The following is a 23,618-nucleotide window of genomic DNA, read 5'->3' as shown; positions in this document are numbered from 1 at the left end:
ACCTACATATAACACCCAGTGCTCATCCTAACAAGTGCCCTCCTTAATGCCCACCACCCATTTAGCCCATCCCCCTCCACCCAATACCCCTCAAGCAATCCTCAGTTTGCTCCCTGTATTTAAGAGTCTCTTATGGTGTGCCCCCCTCTCTGTTTTTATCTTATTTTTCCTTCCCTTCCCCTATGTTCATCCATTTCGTTTCTTAAATTCCACATATGAGTGAAATCATGATATTTATCTTTTCCTGACTGACTTATTTTGCTTAGCATAATACATTCTTGTTCCATCCACGTTATTGCAAATGGCAAGATTTCATTCTTTTTGACTGCTGAGTAATATTCCATTATATATATGATGCATCTTTGCATCTGCAAAGATCTATTTTAACAAGGTCACTGGCAATTTTGCAGAAGGTGGCTTGAAAACATGCAGAAACTGTAATACTATTGCTTACCACTATAACAAATAAGTTTTTCTTTTTTCAAAAAAACATGTTAACACAATTAATCTACAGGTTTTTTTCCTTTTCGACTATAATATTCATTTCATTCTTTAAGTTTTTAATGTTTTTTTTTATTGGCAGGACTATATATACCAACTTCAATTTTGAAAATGTCAACATACATATTTCTTTTCTGGCTCTTATTATTTTTTGTTTCATTTCATAATTGCTGAAAATACTTCTGTCATAGAGGAAGATTATTAAACAATGATTCTCTCTGAGTATCAAGTATGATAGGTACTACCCCACCTATTTGAGCTCTGAATGTGGGAGTGAAGGCTCACACCCAGACAGACTGCCACTCTGCAGTTGGATCCTGTGTATTTCTATGCTTCCAAGATTCTGGTGCAAAATTCCTGGTCATGCTGATATAAGCACCCTGGGATGTTAACACCCAAGAAAACTTGGAGCCTAGAGGGTCACCATACATCCAATGCAGATGGGGGTCAGGGTCCAGTTTTGATTGAGCCTATTACCTGAAGGACACATGTATGTTATTGCATCGGGATCTTTGGCACTGGGACCACAGAAGCCCTTCCTTTATACATATGTAAGGATTAAAAGCCTTGGCTTTGGTGAAGGTGGGATCTCCTTGGATTCACTCTATTCAGTGCACAAATGTATTTGGCTGGTCTCCTGGAAGTTGTAGTAGTCCAGTAGCTTATGTCTTAATTGGAACCCAAAACTTCCTTTGGTTAGGTGGAACCCCCCCCCCCCCACCTTGGGACAGAGGACAGCAGCTCTGCTTTAAGCCTTAAGAAAAAATCCTTCCCTTTCTCTACCTTTTGTTTCCTTTTCCTCACATCTGTCATTTTGGATTGGCTAGAGGATGGTGAGGGGGCACTTTAGCCCCCTCATAATTTAGGGAGATTATGCCCCTTACACACATCAGATCATCTAGAGATAGACATGCATGTGAAGTTTGACAAGTTTCCCTGCTTGAGAACAATTTATTTAAAGTATAGGTTTTGAGGGGCACCTGGGTGGCTCAGGCAGTTAAGGGTCCAACCCTTGATTTCGGCTCAGATCATGATCTCACAGTTTGTGGATTCGAGCCCCAAGTCAGGCTTCACTCTGACAGTGCAGAGCCTACTTGGGATTCTCTCTCTCTCTCTCTCTCTCTCTCTCCCTCTGTCTCTGCCCCTATGCCACTTGCATGCATGTGCACTCTCTCTCTCAAAATAAATAAACTTAAAAAAAATAAAGCATTGGTTTTTAAACTACACTATTGGTTCCATTAGTGGAACATGAAATTAAATTTTGTATTTGGTATAAGTAGCAATCAAAAAATAGAACTGGATAGAATTTTTATAATTTTTTAAGAATTAGATAGAATTATTTTTTATTTTTTATTAAAAATTTTTTTAATGTTTATTTATTTTTGAGAGAGAGACAGAGTGCAAGTGGGGGAGGGGAAAAGAGAGAGCCAGAGACACAGAATCCAAAGCAGGCTCCAGGCTCACAGCTGTCAGCACAGAGCCTGATGTGGGGCACGCACTCACATGAGATCATGACCTGAACTGAAGTCGGACACTTAACTGACTGAGCCACCCAGGTGTCTTTGGATAGAATTTTTGAAAACTCAGAGGGCCTTACTCATCACATGAAAAATGTTTTTTGTTTGTTTTGTTTTTTTAGAGAAAGAGAGAGAGAGCGTGCGACCACAAGACCAGGAGGGGAGAGACAAAGGGAGAGTGAGAGAGAGAATCTTAAGCAGGCTCCGTGGTCAGCCCAGAATCCAATGTGGGGATTTCACAGCTATGAGATCATAACCTGAACCAAAACCAGAGCTGGGCACTTAAACAACTAGGCCACACAGGCATCCTAAGAAATATTATTTTTGAAATTTGGGGAGACTTCTCCTTCAGGGGGTTGTGTATATGTGTCTCTGTTGGACAGTGATGTAAAATATATTTCTAACTTGGGAACATGGTCAAAAATGTCTGCAAGTCATTGACATGGAAGGCCAACACTAGATGGTAAGCTCAGGGAATGTCTGAGAAAATCTCTCTCCTGCTCTTTGAAGGCCCCAAGCTTTTACCTGCCTTCTCAAAGGACACCTTGTAGCTCCTCAGGGTTCCTTTCCAAGGCCCTATCCTTTGACCTCTCCTTCAGAAACCTAAGAGGATCAAAGGAGGTGGAGGAACATTCTTGGTCACACCCAACACTGACAAAATTCTGCACTTGTTCTAAAACCATTAATGAGGATTTGTCTGTTATACTATTTCCTGTTCCTTATTAACTGTCCAACATGAAGAATTTCTTTATGAAATTAGAAAAAAGGGGGGGGGGGGCGCCTGAGTGGCTTAGTCGATTGAGTGTGGGTTCAAACCCTACATCAGGCTTTTTGCTGACAGTGTGGAGCCTGCTTCAGATTCTGTCTCTCTATCCCTCCCCCACTTAACCGCACTTGTTTTCTCTCTCTCTCTCTCTCAAAAGTAAACATTAAAAAAAATTTTTTTTAAGAAATTAGATGAAAGAAAACCCTCTTCTCTATAAGTTGGTAGGTGTCCTCCCTTTGACCCTGAGTGCTGGAAAGCTCCAAAGCTTCTGGCGTGTTTGACCCTTGTCACTGTAATGTGGTTCAGCCTCCTCCATTCCTTAGTCCTGGCTTTCTTTCAAGTGTTTGCATTGTGTTTACTCCATTTTAATGACAGATGCCCAAATCCCTTCTGAAAACAGAAAGAATGTATGTGGAAAATATAAATGTCACTCCACTGGGCAGTGAGGGTTTCTATGGTTAGGACTGAGTCTTTTCTCCATATACTCCTTAATGCCTGCCTCACCAAGTTTGGTGAGTAAGGCATAACTGAATTCAATATTAAAGACATACAAAATGCAGGAAAAAGTGAGCCAAAAAAGAAAGAAAGCTTAATTTTAATGTAGGCTTTAAATGCCTACTTACTGCTAAATGATTATCTTCTCTTTTCGTTTCTTTTTTTTATTCACTCTCAAATCCATGCCATGTTGATGGCTATGTACTCTGTCCACACCGATGCAAACTTCAGGAACTGTTCTTGCCTGGAAAAAAAGGAAGAAAGCATTGGAAAAGGAGAACCAGGACAGTCTAAGAATTAGAAGTTGACACATTGGGAAGTTGAATCATGAACACCGACCATGGGCCAAAGAAGAGGGATTAATAGTATCCTTGTCCCTTTCCCTGACTGATTTTTGTCCACAGCACAAATAACCTTCTAATATACTATATCATTTACTTATTTATTTTATTTTCCCCTTCCCCCTAAAATGTAAGCTCCATGAGAGTAGGGATGTTTTTCCCACTGCTATATCCTCAGTACACTGCACATAGTAGCTCTCAATTATCTCCAGAAACCACACTTAACCAATATTCTATTCTACTTCTTGAAACAGTCATTAGTTTCTGCCACTCTATCTTCCCCAGCCCCACCATAGCTAATCAGCTTACTTGAGTCTATCAGGCATGAACTTCTATCTAATATAGGGAAGGGCGGGGTAAGTTTTAAGGTTTAAGGATCCTAAATTGAGTACGACTTCTGTGTATCTTCTAAACTCCAACAAATCCTCAAACGCTCGCAAGGGAAGGTGTGGCGTTCTTAGGACCTAATGTACTTAGTGACCAGGAGACCAGCTCAGGGTCTCCCTGCAGCCCTGTCTGCATATCAACAGCTACCGACACAAACACAGCTGTCAGGCTTAATGGGCTCTTTCTCCATTTCACCCACAAACAAACTGGAGAGATCAAAAAAATAACTTAAGTGTACCAGCATAAAAGCCACTCATTAAGCTAAGCTTCCAGTCTCCTTTCCTTTGTGTTTCATTGAAAAGAACAGGACACAGAGATAAATAAATGTTTTGGTTCATTTTAGAAGTCCTGATCACTGAGAAGGCAACGGGACAGAGTTTAAAGCCTACCAGATTCTAAGTCAGGAGATCTAGATTCTAGTCATACTTTGGTTACTGCTGTAACTCTTGGTCAATCAAATTCTATCTGGGACTCAGGTTTCTGGTCTGCGAAATGTGGATGATAGCCTTAATAATCTCAGGTGGTGGCTATGAAGGTAAAAGCAAACAATGTTTTGTAGAAACAGGGAATCATATTAATATAAAATAATATCAAATGCTACCCTCCCCTGAAATTATATATATATATATATATATATATATATATATATATATATGATTCAAAAGGTTACAAGTATGTAGAAAGGGCAGTAAAAAATGACAGGTGAATATCCAAGGGTATGTCCGTAGACAGCAAATTAATTTTCTACTTTCTGAGTTTGCCAAGTAGGGTATTTAACAACACTGCTAGATATATATTATTTTTCCATTTAAAGATGATAAAGTGAGGTTTAGAAACCATTGATTCATTCAACATACATTTATGGAGCACCGCCAATTTAGGCGCTGAAAGTTAAGTTACTTTCCCAAGGCAACACTACAGCCAGGCAACAAAATCAGGATTCATACCTAGGTCTGTCTGAGTCTAAAACCCACTTTAACAATAATGATACAAAGTCTCTGGAAGCTGTAAGGAACCCTAGAGCTCATTCATTCCCAACCTTCTACTCCATGAAAGATTAAATTCCATGGAAGGGTCTTTGCATCATTAAAAACTAAGATGAGAGCATTAACAGGCTGCTTACCAGTATTCCCAGATGACATCGCCAGCATATTGGATGACAAAGCAGAATCCAGTAATTCAGTTTAACAATTATTTACTGGTCACCAAGGATGAGCCATGTAACATGCCAGGTGTTTGTGGAGACACAAACATGAATAAGTATGTTCCTTCCCTGGAGAAGCTCAAAAGCTTATAGAGAAAACAGACATGGGGAAGGACAAAGGCATTGAAGGACAGCTGGAGATCCCTCTTGACAAACTTGTTTCTGAGTATGAGAGACAAACAGCCCCTGGGTTTAACTCTGTGTGTTTCATTGTTGCTTTTCATGTGAGTGTGGAGGCTGGGAGGACACTGAGGTTTTACAGAGGTGAAGCAGGTAAATGTTAGGCACCCTGCAGGTAGGTTATGTGAAGTATGGGCGAAATTCAAGTTTCGTTAAAAATAATCAATCTTTGGCTGTACTAACTAACTGTAGTAACGTGTGATTAGTATTTCCCGATTCCCAAAACATTTCTTCAAAAAATTATCCCTTCCAAGCAAAAACATTATGATTTGCCAAAAAGCCCTGATAACTTTTCTTTCAGGAAATGAAGATGCAGAAATTCTGCTCTTTCTACTTTTCTTTGCCATACAAAATTAACCCTCATTAATCCATCCCCTCAGGCTCATCAGTATTAAGAGTTTTATGTTAAATTAGTTTCCATTGCAAGCGGGGGGTGTCAGGGAAGAATATATACCCTCTTTTTTTTAATACTCTGAAACATATTCTGAAACATATATGGCAGGCAAGCATCTCAGAAAAATGAGTCACATTTCCATATGAAGATACAGGATTATCAGTAAACTTGATGAAATCTAAGTTCTCTTTCCCAGACATAATTGCCATACGGGAGCGTTCTCTCTCCCTGTTCTCCATCTTCATTAATATGCATGCAGCAGCGAGCGCTCTGCAGAGCAGGGAGGCACAGTGAATCTCTGAAGTTTAAAGTTTGTTAAAATGCACATAACTGTACATATTAAAAATCATAGCTTCTTCTGTCTCCTAGATGCATAGGGGAACTAGGTTTGAAATTAAAGATAAAAAAGGAAAGTGCAGAAAATTGTTCTGTTTCCCTCTCTGTCATATATTCATCAGGATAGAGCTGCACGACACATTCAATGAAATAAAATTAGTTTTTATAACTCAATGGGAGTTCTAGGAGAGCACCTGAACACAGTATTTGCAATGAACATTTGGAAAGACCTAGTCTCTCAGCCCCAAAGCAGTGATGCAGGTTCTATGAATATTAATGAAGAATAACCACACCAACAGGCAAATAGTTCTCTAATGTTCATATCCTCCTTTTTTTCTCCTCCAAAATGTTCCTTTCAATGCCTCTTGAACATCTCAAGCAAATGTCTTGTGCTTTGTGCCCTATACTTAGAATCATACTTGCTAGCTTAATTTCATATAGAAGGCTTTAGAACTGGAGTTGGCTCAGAAGCCACTCATTTTTCAATGGATACTTCCATACCCAGGCTGGAGTGACCTGATCCAGGCCTAGCAAGAATAGCTGGTGAAGATTTCACCTCAAAGTAAATGCCAGTGACCAGTGAGTGTCAAGGATGGATACGCGAGCAGCACATATCAGGAAAGACGTCACAATGAAAAGAAGGAATGAGCCCTCATGGGGTTTCTGCACGGGGTCTAGTGATTTGCTTTATTATCTCATTCAGTTTTTATAATTCTTTGAGGTGAACGTTATTATACTCTCTTTACAAATTCATTCATTCATTCAACAAATATTTTGCAAGCATCTATTACATACCATGCATTGTTTACAAGTAAGCTAGACTGTAAGGTCCTCTCTCTTATGGAGCTTCATTGGATGATATAAATTTGAAAAGCTTTAAACCTACAGATAATTTATGCATAAATATTAATAAAAGGCTACCAAATCAGTTACTAGACATTTCAGATATACATTCAATATCTTTGAAGTGCTTTGTCAACTGTAAAGCAAACATAACAGCTTCACTTATAGGATATTTTATATATTTCATTTATACGACTGAATATTTCTGATCTGGAAAATGGTGATAAAAATACCTACTCCCAGAGTTGCTTTAAGGGCTATAGGAAATGGTATATATACGTTTATAGGCTGAAAACATGTTATTTGCTTCTCTATTTCACTTCCTTTCCCTCCAAATTATTCAAACATAATTTACCACTAGCTGAAATGCAAAATGAGGAACATTTATACTGGATTTCCATGAGGGGAGAAGTAATGAAAAGGTTTCTTCAATGGAACTTACCTATGAGAAAATCCCATTGACTGACATCTGAGGAAGCATTACAGAGAAATTTTGTTGAATGTGAACAAAACAAAACCAAACCCATATTTTTGTGCATCTATACCATTCTATAACCTGTAACAAATATATATAAAATTATAGTCCAGCTTAACTGCAGCAAATTTTATGATAGTCTTCTCTACATTCTTCTTCTAGTATATCTAAAACTTACAGTTTTGAGAAATATATGAGAAGGAAAACAACAATACTTGATAAAACACCAGAAAGGAGTCATCAATGCTACCATGGAGAAATGTTTAATAATAAACCTATGATGAACATCCTAACATTCATGATGATTTCATTTCTCTCATTCTCTCTCTTTCTCATTTGTCTCAAATTTCTCAAAGACAGTACAAAATTTGGAACAATATATTCTCAAAAGTCTCCACAAGATGGTGATAAAGGCATTACCAGATTGGATTTAGGCTTTCTTTCCACCAGTTAAAAAGATGTTGGTGACACAAACTTTTTTTCTTCTTCCTGAAAAACTCTGTTAAGGAAAATTCCAAAACAGAAGCAATCCCAAAATAATCCTTTTACTAAAAGTCAACAATCCAAAGGATCCTATGATCCAAACTATTTTCCAAATTTCTCCAAAGTCCGAAGACATGCCTGGAAAGTTTTAGTTTTCATCTCAAGAGCCAACATTGAATGCTTTTTCTTCTTACAATAAATATTTGCAATAGAGGTGATCAGAATAATATTTGGGTCCAAAAAAGTTTTTATCATGATTTCCAAAATCTTTTGTTTTTTTTTTTCAAAATCTTTTAAATATTCCATTTCAGAGATTGACCATAATTAGGCATAATTATGTTTTGTGATGATGTCCTCTGGGAGAGTCTAGAAAACAGTTTTGACATAGTCATGTGACCTTATATAAATGACTGCTCCTCTCTCTGCCTGCTCTTCAACCGTAGAATGAGAGAATTATGACACCCGTCGTTCTCAAAGGAGGTGATCTCCACCCCAATCCCAATCCTCCCTCTCTCTGAGGTATTTTTGGTTTAACAACTGGGGGGTGCTACTGACATCTAGTGGGTAGAGGCCAGGGATGCTCCTAGACATCCTACAGTGTGCAGAATAGCCCCCATAACAATGAATTATCCAGCACAAAATGTCAATCGTGCCTAGTGAGAAACTCTACATTAGAGGATCCATGAAGATGCTTTCAACTTTGAATTTTACAAAGTTAATAGCTATGTTATATGAGGTGGGATATACATTATACATTATATACATAATCTTGAATTTGCATTAAAGCCAAACTTCAGCTTAAATAAATCTCAAGTTTGTCTTAAAGTTCTGAACAATAAGAAAGAAATGAAAGAACTCAGAAGCCAACTAGTTAAGCAATACGTGTTACCTGTCTACAGTAGACACATAGCATGTAGTCTGGAAAACATTTTAAGATGTATTTCCAAATGAAATACAAAGCCAACCATTGTGGGTCACACCCGGAAGAAACTGGCTGGAGAACTGCTGGATGACCTGCATGGTCTACTAACAACTTTTTACTTCAAGCCAAAACCTGATTGAAGCCCATATACTTGGCTCAAACTAAAGCAAGACAGTCGTGAAGAGCTAGTTTTTTTAGCAGAGAAGTTTACAATGATTTTCAAATAATTTATTCTTCAAAGGAATTGATGGTGAGTGGGTGGCCAGAGGTGGTAATGGCAGTAGTAGCCAAGACTTAGAATATGCTCAATTCACCCATTAAAATAGAGTAACAAGAGAGCCAAATTAAAAACTTAGCGGCGGGTGGGGGGGCACGTGGGTGGCTCAGTTGGTTAAGCCTCCGACTTCAGCTCAGGTCATGATCTCCTAGTCAGTGAGTTAGAGTCAGCATTGGGCTCTGTGCTGATGGCTCAGAGCCTGGAGCCTGCTTCAGATTCTGTGTCTCCCTCTCTCTCTGCCCCTCCCCTGCTCACGCTTTGTCTCTCTCTGTCTCTCAAAAAAAAACCAAACATTTAAAAAAAAATTTAAAACTTAGGACTACATTTACAACAAAATGAGGTGATATGAATCCAAAATATAAGTGGGGACAAACAACCAACAGCCACAAATTCTGCCCACTGCCATTCCTGCAGGAAGTAGGAAAAAAAAAAGAGGTCTGTGGTCTTGAGAACAGGAGAACCTCAAAAGAGTCAAGTGGTATTATTGAAAATCATGGAAGGCCAACTTGAGAGTCATGACTGACACCAACATGGTTTTGCTCAACCTAATAGCACATCTGTAAGAGTACCTTAAAGAACAACCGAAAAGGGCCGGAGCAGTTCAGCTGCTGTGCACACATGAAACTGGCCAGCCAGGGATCCCTTCCAGGACAGGGTCTCCTAATGAGGAGAAACTGCTGAGAGTGGAATCAAAATAAAGAAGGATGAGGACAATAGACACAAAGAAAGGAAATGGTCCAGATAAAAGTGGATCCCGGGAAAATTGTCAAGAAATTTCAGAGATCAAGCTAGGATTGCTTTTAAAATCATGCGTTTTTAGCACTACATGAAAATAAGCAAACAGTAAAAAGAAGAGGGACTTCTGTGAACTTAGGAAAGCTGTCTAAACCAAATCTCCATCTAATGCTAATGGATGGAAAAAGAAAGTTGGAGTAGCCATACTTATATCAGACAAACTAGATTTTAAAACAAAGACTGTAACAAGAGATGAAGAAGGGCATTATAGCATAAGCGGTCTATCCATCCTTCTAATATTTCTGAAAAGTCAAATGCATTTAAAACTGAGTAGCAAAAAGGTTTGAAAGTCTACATCTTAGACAGTGACTATAACAGAAAAAATAATGAGGAGCAGAATAACATCTCTGTAGTCCAGGGCTGTCCAATAAAACTTTCTCCCATGATAAAATTGCTCCATATTTGTGCTTCCAATACAGTAACTATTAAACACATGTGGCTCTTGACTAGTGAGCTCAATGAAACAAATGTTTAATTTTATTACATTTTAATTAACTCAACTTTAAATAGCCACATGAGGCTAGTAGGTACTATGTTGGGGAGCACAGCTACAGACAACAAAAGCATGCCAAAAGACTCACTCAAAAACAGATCAAAACTGAAACAAAACATTTCAAAATAAGCTAAAGGCACTAAGAAAATCATGCAATTTGAAAGAGCAACAGGAGTCAAATGTATAATGACTTAGAATTGAGATCATAACACTCAAGAAATAATTAAAAATGAAGAAAATGATTTTAGGAAGTAAGACTAAATTAAAAGAAAACAAAAATAAACAAGCACCACAAATGATAAATTATGAGAAACTGGAAGATAAAAAAAGAAAAAATTTAAAAATCAAAAACAGATGAAAATGATTTGGGAAAGAAAACATATTAAAGACTAAGAGGACCCCATATATAGATAATAAGAATAGTTAAAGAAGAAAACCAATGTTAATAAGTACTAAAACAAATTCTAGAGACTATAATTCAAGGACAAATTACTGAAATAAAAGAGACTTGAAATTACATATTGAAAATTCATACCATATACCTGAAAATACAAACCCAGAATGACCAAAAACAAGAGATGCATATTCTAATTAAAACACACACACACATACACACACACACACACAGGAATTTAAAGTAAAAGAATTCTTTTGGAAACTAGACTAAAGAGGACTTAGTAATAAGATATCAAATTTTTCAAATCAAATTTTTCAAATTAGATATCATCAAATTTTTCAAAAACACTGTATGCCAAAAGTCAATGTAACTAATTTAAAATACTTAAGGAAAATAAAATAGGAAGCAAAGAGTCTATGTTCAGGAAAACAGAGCTTCAAAAAGCAAAGGATAGACAGTAAGCATAATTTAGTTCCTGCTGCTTCATGAGTGCTTCTTGAAGAATCTACCAGAGGCCAAGCTTACAAACAAGCCAGATGACTAGAGACTGATGGCAAGTATTAAATATATAGCTACTTATAAAATTAAGATTTAGTGAAGATTAAAAGGAAAAAAATTATAACATGTAATGGTTATGTGATCTAATAATGTACATTCAGTACACCATTAAAAAATGTTGGAAGGAGGTGCCTGGGTGGCTCAGTTGGTTAAGCGCAGGTCATGATCTCACAGTTCATGAGTTCGAGCCCCATGCTGGGCTCTGTGCTGACAGCTTAGAGCCAGGAGCCTACTTCAGATTCTGTGTCTCCCTCTCTCTCTGCCCCTCCCCCACTCACGCTCTGTCTTTCTCTCTTTCAAAAATAAATAAACATAAAAAAACCCAATTTTTAAAAAATGTAGGGAGTATAAAACTAAGCACATTGAAATAATAATAATTATTATATTTAATTATTAACCAAAAAATAATTAATTACTTTTAGTTTTTTGGAACTGGAAGTACATTGTTATTATGTATGTATAAAGAGGGATAACAAATAATTATGGGAATTTTCTAATTCAATTAACCCTAATGTCCTTGAGAACTAAGATTCTTCATATGGAATTAAGAATATAAAGATATAAAATAGCTCCAGTTAAGTAAAACCACTATAATCCTGAATATAAATCGGAAATATTGGTATAAATTTATAAGCATTTTATGGTTATATACTGGAAAACTTATTTCAGTTTTATTTTATATCTTTATATTTATATAATAAGATATACAATTCATGTCATATATTATTCATACTATAAATCATTTATATAGTGCAATATATACACATATGCATACATAATATATATCATACATACATGTGGTGTATATCCTATATATTTCTAATAAAAAGTCTACAAAAATAAATATAGCAGAAGGCTGTGGTCTTGAAAAATCATCTCCACTAAAATAAACCAGAGCTTTTAAAGATATGGCTGATTCAAGTCAGTACTAGGAAATGTACAAGATGACCTTAAAACATCTTGACATATCAAATGGATAGCAAGGAATCTAAGACTACCTGGCTCATGTCAAAAAAAGAAACAGATTTATGAGGACCCCATTGGCCAAAGATGAAACTCCAATAAGTATAAGCATTGCAATGGACTGAAAACCATCAAATATATTTAAATTATGTTTGAAACCCATGAATTCATAAAACCAATTTATTTTGAAGATTGAGTAAATAAAAAGACAACATTATCATCAGATAACCAAATGATATATATAAGGGGAATTATTTTTTTAATATTTTTTAATGTTTATTTATTTTTGAGAGAGAGACAGAGCGTGAGTGGGGTAGGGACAGAGAGAGAGGGAGACACAGAATCCAAAGCAGGCTCTAGGCTCTGAGTGGAACCTGAGTTCTATAAATGTCAAATGAATGGTTGGATGTATAAACCAACAAGACCACATAATAGGAATTCTAAGATTCACAAAGGAACTCTTAAAGTCTGAAGGACTTTAAGCTTTAAAACAGTGCAATTCTCTTTCAACATTAGTTAATTAGCTGGGCCTTTGGTGAAGTGTGTATCTCCTGGTACTTATAAATTAGTATGGAGAAAAGATCTCTTAGTGCTCCTGCCTTCCCTGAGGAACCAGGATGCATCCTTCTTAGGGACAGTGCAAACTGATCGTGCATCCCTTTGAGGCCTTATCATAACACAATGACAAGTTTATTCCTTTTATGTGTGTGTGTCTAACTTGGGCCACCGTGGCTTCCTTTTCTGCTTCATGGGCATAGTGACCAACAGAGGATAAAGAATGAAAGATCAGAAAGGAAGCTGGGATGAAACCCAAGACTGGGTTGAATACATAGATACAGTGTTAATCTTCATACTCAGAAGAAATGAGTTTAGGAGGAGCATGCAAAGAATGGGAGACGGAAGCTGGTTTACATTTACATGCATTGTCTGTACTAGTCACCCGGTCTTTGCTTCTCCCCACCTACTTACCCAAATGCAGTGATGCATAAATCTTCTTCCATGAAAAATACTGCCAGTTTTATGTTACTATCTTCATCCAAAGGACCCGTAATTAGTGCCTGTCAGAGACCATTATATGTAAAAAGAATCATGCTATTTAGACAAGAAAGACACAACATTTTGATTTGGATAAAGACCAAATTTCCTTCAATAAGAAATAATACTATTCCCTCTGCTACATAGAAACTACATTTAAAATTCTTCTTCTGCCGAGGTATAGTATATCACATGAACCTTATAATTCATGTAGCATTTCAATTGTTTCCTTATTTTTCTGGCCTTTTCTTAATACTTGTTTAAAAATCTCTCTGCCTTGGCCTCCTGAGCCTGTTGGAGTAATATTATGAAACAAATGACCAGACATAATGACTTTCCAAGGTCCTTGTGCTTCCTTATTAACATTCAGTTAGCATAAGTCCTGACTTTATTATTGACTACATTGAATACACAAGACACTGACCTCTGCCATCTGTGACTAAATCTCTTCCTGCAGATCTATCAGAATGGTTTCATATATGGAGGAAGCAAGAGAAAACAAAGCAGCAGCCACTTATCTTTTCTGTCCCTAGAAACTTTAACACACTCACATTTGCAGTCCAAAAAAAGAAAAGAAAGCCTCCTTTGCATTAATTACTGTAAAATCTGGAGTGAGGATGGAACATAACCGAGAAGACAAAGTCACGATGGCAATCCCAGAGTTATCTTTTAAAACTAAGACAACACCACTGAATACACAGAATCAGATATACTCACCCACTACAAAGCAAAATGACCAGCATATATAATTTATTACTGAGACTTAACATCGACTGACAGGATCCAAGGAATGCTTTGATTGGTTAATGATGACTTTATCACATTTGAATATTGGAAAATCTTCCAATTGTTTCCACATTCCACTTTATTCCCATATACAATCATACTCACAGAAAAACTGATGGCGTTTTCTAAGTATAAGATGGCAAATTATGTTCTCTGGTCTTGAAGCTTTTGGTGAGTCTCAGAAATGGAAGCCAGGAGAAAAGTGTGATATAACGTACTAAGCTTTGTTCTGAAGGCCTGGGCTTGAGTCTTGATTCTGCTACAGGCTTTGTGATAGAAAGTGACTCTAACTCCCTGAATCTCCATCTCTTTATTTGACAAATAAGAGGATTGTAGATGATCTCATGCCAACATGAGGCATTTATGTAGAAATTTATCACCATCCTTTTCTTTCTTTGCCTCTACTAAATTGGATTATGCTTTTCTGGCATTACAGAAGAGTATAGTCTCATACATCTCTGCTACCAGAGGTGAAATGATTTGGTCACATGTTAATTTTCAGAGATGGTGAAAAGCAAACTGTGCCAATTTAGGCTATTTAAAAAGTGAAAGCTTTCTCTTAGCATATTTGAGTTTTTAATGCAGAGGAAGACAGAAGGAAGGACAGAGGCAGAAGAAGTGAATAGGAAGCCAGGATATGAGCAAATTGGTATACAGTAGTCCCCCTTTATCTACAGGGAATACATTCCAAGACCCCCAGTGGATACCTGAAACCACAGATAGTACCAAACGCGACATATACTATGGTTTTTCCTATACATACCTATGATAATGTTTAATTGATATATTAGGCACGGTGAGAGATTAACAAAAATAACCATAATGCAATAGATCAATTATGATGATAGACTGTAGTAAAAGTTATATAAATGTGGTATCTTTCTCAGAATATCTTATTTTACCGTACTTAACCTTCTTGTGATGATGTGAGATGATAAAATGCCTACATGGTGAGATGGAATGAAGTGAGTGACATAGGCATTGTGACATGGCATTGGGCTACTTCAACCTTCCGGCAATTCCTAGGAAGAAGGATCATCTGCTTCCAGACCTCGGTTCACTGTGGATAACTAAACCTGAAGAAAGCAAAACTACAAAGAGGGATGACTGTATACTAACATCATGCATCCATAATTCTGAGTCGTTAGGAAAACTAAGGGTTCTCAGCTTCTCTGAAGCACATCCTTCTCCCCCATGTCTTTGCCAATCTACTTGACAAGAGAACAAACACAACTTAGATTTGTGGTGTTAGAGTACTTTGGGGTTTGCAAAGCTTTCTCAAATACATTACCTCATTTAGCCATTAATACAGCCCTTTGACATCAATTGGGTATGTATTATTATTATTATGATTATACTACTGTTACCATTTACAGATAAGAACACTCAGTTTGTGAGAGATTAAAGATTAAAAATTTATATAACTAAGAAAAGACTGGTTCTCAAACGAGGTATTCAGAATCTAAGTTCCTAATGTCTTTTTATGCCACTGATTACCCCAACCACAGTGCACATACAAACTGTAGTTTGGAAAAAGAAATCTCCTTCCTAAATTCATGTCAAAGAAAACCAAAACATGAGAGAGAGAGAGAGAGAGAGGTTAATGTCTTCAGAAGTAAGTGTTTTGGGTACATAATACAATGCCAAAAGAGAATCAATGAAGCCAAATAAGATGTAAATTAGGAGAAAAAAAGAAAGAAACTTGCATTGGCCACATGTAAGAGGAACTTCAGAAAGATCACAAATTATGTCAATGTTCTGTATGGAAGATGATCAACTATACTCCATCTCATTAAAACTTGGAAAAGCAAGGGGTGGCTGGGTGGCTTAGTTAGTTGAGTGTCCAACTCTTGATTTCAGTTCAGTTATAGTCCTGGGGTTATGGGGTTGAGCCCTGCATCAGGCTCAGCATAGGTGTGGAGTCTCCTTAAGATTCTCTCTCTTTCTCTCCCTCTCTCTCTCTTTCTCTCTCTCTCCCTCTACACCTCTCCCCTGATCATGCTCTCTCTCTCTTTCTAAAATAAAAATAAAGATATATAAATAAATAAACTTAGAAAAGCAAGAGGAACTGACATCAGATGTAAACATAATTTTGACAGTTTGTTTCTTCTCTTAAAATTAATACAGGGACGCCTGGGTGGCTCAGTCAGTGAAGCATCGACTTTGGCTCAGGTCATGATCTCACGGTTCATGAGTTCGAACCCTGCGTCAGGCTCTGTGCTGTCAGCTCAGAGCCTCGAGCCTGCTTCAGATTCTGTGTCTCTGTCTCTCTCTGCCCTTCCCCCGCTCGCACTCTGTCTCTCTCTCTCTCAAAAATAAATAAAACATTTTTAAAAATTAAAATTAATGCATGTTTACTCTTTAAAACCTAAAAAAAAGCCCAAATAAACAACAAAAAAATAAAATTACAAACTTTATTTTCTCTTCACCCAAAGATAACCAGTATTATCATGTTGGTAAATGTTCTCTTTGGCTTTGCTTTCTGTGCATACATTTTTTTTGTTCCCTACATATAACTTTACAAGTTTTCTTTTTTTATAGCAATCTCATGTGAACATTTTTAAATTATATTTTTGAGTATTCTACAATATGTAAAAGAATCATAGTATCCCTTACATGAATATGCTAAAATTTAGTTAGCCAATCCTATAATTAATTACATTGTCTTCAATTTTTGGTATTTATAAATAATGCTTCAATAACACCCTTGTAAATACATTTTTACACTTTTTGATAACTAGAGGGTGGCAGTGCACCATAGAGGGAAGTTCTAAAACCAGAACCAATTAGTAGAAGTATGCAATTGTAAGATTTTTTCTACCTATTGCCAATGGCCCTCCAGAAAGCTTAAACCAAGCTTTCCCCACTAGCAACACATGAGGATACCACTGGCTTACCAGCACTGGCTAATTATTGTATTTACTAACCACAATATGATACATGAAGAATGATATTCTGCTGTGGTTTTAATTTGCATTTCTTTAACTATCAGTTAGCATGATATTTTTTACACACGTTCGCTGGAAATGTGTATGCCTTCTTTTATGAATTGCTTCTTTACATCCAAGAAAGCAATTTTTGACAATGACTTATTGCAGTAAGTCTGAGTTGTAGGAATTCTTTTCTCTGGAGTTCTTTACTATAATCATCTAAACTGGTTCTAAGAAAACCCTTCTTGAAAACAGGAAGGATGAATTAAATGAATTCTTAAGATCCCTACAAATCCTAAGGTTCATTTATTTACTTACTTAATTCTTTGCTCAGTGCCATCTGGCTTCATATAATATTTTATAAGCTTATGTAGAGCTTTCCCATTCAATATTTTATCAGGTACATTTATGAATATATATTTTTTATCTCATAGCAACTCTTAAGAAAGGAATTCGGGGCACCTGGGTGGCTCATTTGCTTAAGCATCCCACTCTCGATTTCAGTTCAGGTCATGATCTCACGGTTCATAAGATGGAGCCCCACGTCTGGGATTCTGTCTCTCCCTCTCTTTCTCCCCCTCTCTCTGCCCCTCCCCTGCTCACTCTCTCTCTCTCTCTGTCTCTCTCTCTTTCTCTGTCTCAAAAGTAAATAAATAAACATTAAAAAAAAAAAAAGAGATTATTAACCAAAGTCCATGAATGACTTCAAGATATATAGGAATCCAGAGGCACCTGGGTGGCTCAGTAAGTTAGGCGTCCAACTTCAGCTCAGGTCATGATCTCACAGTTCGTGGGTTTGAGCTGGCGTTGGGCTCTGTGCTGACAGCTAGAAGCCTGGAGCCTGCTTCACATTGTGTGTTTCCCTCTTTCTCTGCCCCTCCCCTACTTGTACTCTGTCTGTCTCTTTCTCTCTCAAAAATAAACATTAAAAAAAAAAAAAAGAAGTGTAGGAATCCCTTCAACTGTGTAAATAATTTGTGTATTTGTGTACAAGCACATTTTGTCACCAGAGAAAGTCCTATAGTTTTCATCGTAATCGTAAGGGCTAAGAACCAATGCCTGGCAAGAAAGAGAAAGAAGGTATTTTTTAGCTCTATTTTACAAATAAGGAAAAAGATTTCCCCTAAAGTTATTTCCTCATCTAAAGTCTCAAGGCTAATAAGTGGTGGGATAAAGACAGACTCTGCTAGTTCCAAGTTCAGTGTGTTTTCTACCAGACCTGAAGTGGATACAGAGTCATAGAAATACAGAATGTCATCTTTGTTCCAATTAATCTATTGGCTATTGGAGGAAGACTTCTGCATGAATAGGTAAGCAAGTAAAGAAAAAAATACCACATTCCAATATGAGTTTTCATAATACCAATTGCCAGTTAATAAACAAATGTCAAAATTTTTCCAGAGAGTTCAAACTAGATTTCATAGAAGAGAAGACATCTGGACTGAGATTTGAAACTTAGATGAATAGAGGGACAGGGGATTCATGAAGAGGAGAGAGAAAAATACAAAAGTATAGGTCCAAGAGTGGGCATGTGCATGTTCCAGAGACACTCAATAGACACTGTGACTATGGGAGAGAATTTGCACGTATACACATGATGCTGAGCATTAAAACCACTCAGTATAGGTTTGGATCTTGGGTTTACCATTGGTTTGCTCTTTTACATTGGAAAAGGTATTTAACTTACCTAAGTTGCCATTTGCTCATGTGGAAATAGGTGTTATAGTACTTAGCTTGAAGGGCTGCTAAGATTTAATGAAATTCCCAGTCAAGCACATAAGACTGCACCTCTCATATGGTAAATTCTCAACAAATTATCCACCTCCCCCAAAGGATATAAACTTGAGAAGATAGATTGAGACAATATTTTAGAGAACACTGAATGCAAGGCTAAGAGTTTAGAAAAATCGTTTAAGATATGTTGCACTAAATTGCAGTAATACAATAAAAATAATAATTTATGAGGATAAATTGGCACCTGGGGCATGATAAATTAAAGAATAGAGAGAAATGGAGTTGAGAATGGCCAAGATTGCAGCCACTCTGGAAAACAGCGTGGAGGTTCCTCAAAAATTTAAAAATAGATCTACCCTATGACCTACCCTAGCAATAGCACTGCTAGGAATTTACCCAAGGGATACAGGAGTGCTGATGCATAGGGGCACTTGTACCCCAATGTTTATAGCAGCACTCTCAACAATAGCCAAATTGTGGAAAGAGCCTAAATGTCCATCATCTGATGAATGGATAAAGAAGTTGTGGTTTATATACACAATGGAATACTACTTGGCAATGAGAAAGAATGAAATATGGCCTTTTGTAGCAATGCGGATGGAACTGGAGAGTGTTATGCTAAGTGAAATAAATCATACAGAGAAAACAGGTACCATATGTTTTCACTCTTATGTGGATCCTGAGAAACTTAACAGAAGACCATGGGGGAGGGGAAGGGAAAAAAAATTACAGAGAGGGAAGGAGGCAAACCATGAGAGACTCTTAAAAACTGAGAATAAACTGAGGGTTGATGGGGGGTGGGAGGAAGGGGAAAGTAGGTGGTGGGCGTTGAGGAGGGCACCTGTTGGGATGAGCACTGGGTGTGGTATGGAAACCAATTTGACAATAAATTTCATATTATATAAAAAAAGAGAGAGAATGGCCAAGATACTACAAGCATACCTTGTTTTATTGTGCTTCACTTTACTGCACTTCACAGATATTGGATTTTTTGCCTTTTTTTTTTTTTTTTACAAATTCAAGATTTCTGGCAACTGTGTGTTAAGCAAGTCTATGAAATTCTTTCAACAGCATTTGCTCACTTGGTGTCACTGTGTCACATTTTGGTAATTCTCACAGTATTTCAAACTTTATTATTATATTTGCTCTGGTGATCTGTGATCAGTGATTGTGATTTGCTGTAAGCTCAGGTGACGGTTACCAAGGTATTTTTTAATTAAGGCATGTACATTGGTTTTTAATACATAATGCTAGCACACACTTAATAGGCTAAAAAAGTATAGTGTAAACATAACTTTTATATTCACTGGGAAACAAAACATTCATTTGACTTGCTTAACTGTGATACTCGCTTTATTGTGGTAGTCTGGAACTGAACCTGCATTATCTCTGAGGTATGCCTATATTTAAATATTCCAGGCCTGAGAGCTGGTAATGTCTAGTCTTGTTGCCAGGATAAGGACTAGAAAGAAAGGTACACATCAAGAGAGGCATTTTGAAAGATATGATTGGCTATGAAAGAAAGGGAAGCGGGAGAAAGAAAATAACTACGAGGACAATACTTACGGACGTCAGAAGGAAGAGCTAGTTAGGAGAGGTGACTACTATGTCATTTGAAACAATTTGAATTTGAAGTAACAATGAATATTGTACCAATCATGTTTCAGCCAAAAAACACTTGAGTTAATTTAAGCAGGAACAAATTTAAACAGGGAATTAAATGCTTAAAAGTAACCGGAAGCACTAGAGAAGAGGTTTCCTGGATGATCCTCCAGAAATAACTGCCAGAGAAATACTGCTGAACTGGTCTGCCAGGGGAATTGTTGCCTTTGCCAGCACCAAGATGAAGAAGGTTCAAGAGACCACCACAGTAATTCTTGATGTCAAGAACCCACTGCCATAACTGTGATCTGGAATCATGAAGCTGTTGCTGTCACTACAACTGCTCTCCATAGCCACAAAGCCAGTGACTGGACCCTGATCCAGTGCTGTGGAAAAGTCCACCATGTCCCTGGCCTTCCTTGATAGTAACACAAGCCAAAGCAGCCAGACCATGGCCTTGTTTCATTTCTGCCTTCCCAATCTTACAAGAACACATCTAGTAGGCAGAACCTGTTTTGAATCCAGAAGCCTAGTTACAAGGGAGTCTGGGAAATGTAGTGTTGTGTTCGTTTATTTTGTTTGTTTGCTTTCCAGACCCTGCACTTTAAGAAGGCCCAATATAAGGCAGTTGAAATGGAGACAATGTCACACTACCACATCCACTGCATGAATATCCATTAGGTAATTAGATAAGCATGGCCAAAGCTCACAAGAGAGGTTAGAGCTAAAGATAAAGGTTTTAGAGTAACTACGAGAGAGATTATATTTGACTTCATTTATTTTCTGTTTGACTATCTTTTCAAAGGAGTATCAAAGCTGAAAAGACTTTAAATGAAGTTTGTGGCTACCTGCACAATTATTGGGCTTGTGACACAACGAGTGCCTCTAGGGTCTATCAGGGCAGAACTAAGAGGTCAAAGGCTAGGGGCACCTAGCCTTCAGTTGTCCACAGACAACTGACATACTGCATGATTTCATAAGCGCTGGAGTGGTCCTGATGGTTAACTCCCTGACTTCCCTCCCACCCCCATGTGATTAATCTAAGCCAATTAAATTAGTGTTGTTCCCCTTGCAACTATTGGTTTCAGAATGGACGTGTGAGCTGTGAGCTAATTCTGGCCAGTGAGACATGAACAGCTATTTGCTTGGCAGTGACAGGGAAAAGTTCTGTCACTAATAAATAAAGACAGAAAGACAGTCTTCTGCTTCTTCTGGACATTGTCTTCTTTGGATATGCCCCTGAAACAGATGCTGTGAGTTGCCCTAAAAATAAAAACAACAAATGGAGAGGGAAGAGCCAAGAGAATCACACAGAAGACAATCTAGCATGCTAAAGAACTACTAGAACTGCAACTCTGTTCTCCTTAGATTCCTTGTTAAATTGGGCAATTTGAGTTACTTTTCTGTTACTTGCAGTCAAAGACATCATCACTGATTCCAGAGCCATGTTTCCCATGGCAATGTCCATTTGATTTTCAAGGAAGAACAACCTTTATTCTTTTCTGTCCTAAAAATTTTTCTACAAATAATAATCAGCATATTTTAATGGTAGAAATAAATTGTATATATGAAACATTTGAAGACTATATTTATTCTTCAACATTATTTTATTCGTTTCTGTTACTCGATTCACATTGTGGGAGCTATGACATGTGTGGGATTATGTGGTGAATTACTGGTGTGGGTGTCCTCAGGCCTTCATATGAATGAGCTTATTTTTAAGCAGAAGTTGAGGAAGGAGTTTGTTTCTGAGGAGGGGGAAGGGCATGTGTGTCTCCTGACCTGGTGCCATGAATCACTAATGCCCTCTGGGGAAGAGTGTGAAGGAAGAAAGTAAAGGGGCTGTTTCTGCTACAGACTCTTTGAGATAGGCCACCAGCAGCCCTGTGAGAGAGTGTGATTAACAGTAAATGTTAGTGTCCCTACTTCACCAGCGTTAAACTCAGAGCTTTGGCACATTGAGGACTTAAGGAACTAGAGTCACCTAAAATCTCTTGGTGCTTGGCCTCTTAAGGAATACTGAATAATCACAGCATTTTGGGGAGCACTCAGCCACAACATAATTAATGAAGCTCCTGCGAGGCACTGGCTGTAATGGCTAGAGTACAAAGTCTCAAGTAGTTTTGAGGTCAAAGTCTTACGAAAACAGGCCAGAGCAAGAAGGAAAAATTCAGCAGATGCTGCGTGGATATTCTAGCTCACCAGCTTGCATGTGAATACATGTGAGATTGACCTGTGCTTCAAGAAATAAGTGAGGAGACTTTGCAAGAGACTGGCTCCAGTATGATCAAGAGGATCCAAGAACAAGTCACTAGAGGTGATTATTTTAATGCGATATCATTGGGGGAAACTCAGTCCGCAGTTTGTATTCTAGGTTTTGTCTTTAAATAAAATCTTTTCATCAAGAGGGTAAGCCACCAGAACACTAGAACATGTGCTGACCCCGAACAAAACTGAGATTCTTGCCTGACACCCTCAGCTTATGTGAAGTCATATGATAAACATCTGGAAACCCACCATTGCTTAGTTGTATGGATCTGTTGAGAAAAAAATTTGTGTGTCTCCCATAAGAAGATTCATATAAGAAGTTTGCTTCAGACCTAATTATCAGGAAAAGCTTTATCTTTCCTGAAGAATGTGTTTTCTTCCTCAAAGATAATGAGGACATTTTATCTAATCATGTTTCTCTCCTTCCTTTTGCCCAGCCTCATACTAACTTCTCCCTTATTTTTGTCTCTATAGTTTCCTTTATTCTGCTTCCTCCCTACAATGTTGTCATATAGTGAACAACTGCATGCCCTTTAAGGACTACAGTGTGGGGGTGAGAGTGAAGGAGAAGAAAGATCAAAGGGCTAGAAAAAGGGAGGAAGTTTGGCTGAGACAAAGTAAGGGGAGGGAAAAAGGAAGGCAGTAGTTGAAAAGAAAGGAAGAGAAAGAAGGAGGAAAGAAGAAATGGAATGAAGAGAAGGAAAGACCAAGTTAAGTCAAAGAGGAAGAAAAGGACAGGAGAGAAGCAAAAGGATGAAGCGAGAGAGAGCCTTACTTTAGGAGAGCATGTTGCAGTTGGCCTACCATCTACACAGATGCCTCCTTTCTTGACCCTGCCCGTTTAGAAGATGATGAAATGCAATCATCAGGGAGATCAGATCAAGAAATTTTCCAAAATCGAGCACTAGTAATAACTGTTAGAAGACACAAAACCTC

At 37.6% G+C, this 23,618-nt stretch overlaps 1 long non-coding RNA gene across 7 annotated transcripts in view; it reads right to left on the bottom strand.

Annotated features, from left to right (window-relative positions):
- Positions 1-23,618, bottom strand: part of LOC132692349 (uncharacterized) — a 202,127-nt gene that overhangs the window by 81,730 nt on the left and 96,779 nt on the right. For 4 of the 7 annotated variants that reach the window (XR_014137599.1, XR_014137601.1, XR_014137603.1 and 1 more), the window contains exons 1-4: positions 14,254-15,095; positions 13,297-13,385; positions 5,131-5,297; positions 3,408-3,523 (exon numbers count right to left, since the gene is read on the bottom strand). This is a non-coding gene — a long non-coding RNA (uncharacterized LOC132692349). Of the gene's footprint in view, positions 1-3,407; positions 3,524-5,130; positions 5,298-6,916; positions 7,004-13,296; positions 13,386-14,253; positions 15,096-23,618 lie in introns of those variants that run through there. The other 3 variants (XR_014137600.1, XR_014137604.1, XR_014137605.1) reach the window with 3 other exon arrangements.

Source organism: Panthera onca, chromosome B1 (assembly GCF_046562875.1).
Source record: "Panthera onca isolate mPanOnc1 chromosome B1, mPanOnc1 haplotype 2, whole genome shotgun sequence".
Taxonomy (NCBI): Eukaryota; Metazoa; Chordata; class Mammalia; order Carnivora; family Felidae; genus Panthera; species Panthera onca.
This window is presented reverse-complemented; position numbering and strand designations above follow the sequence as displayed.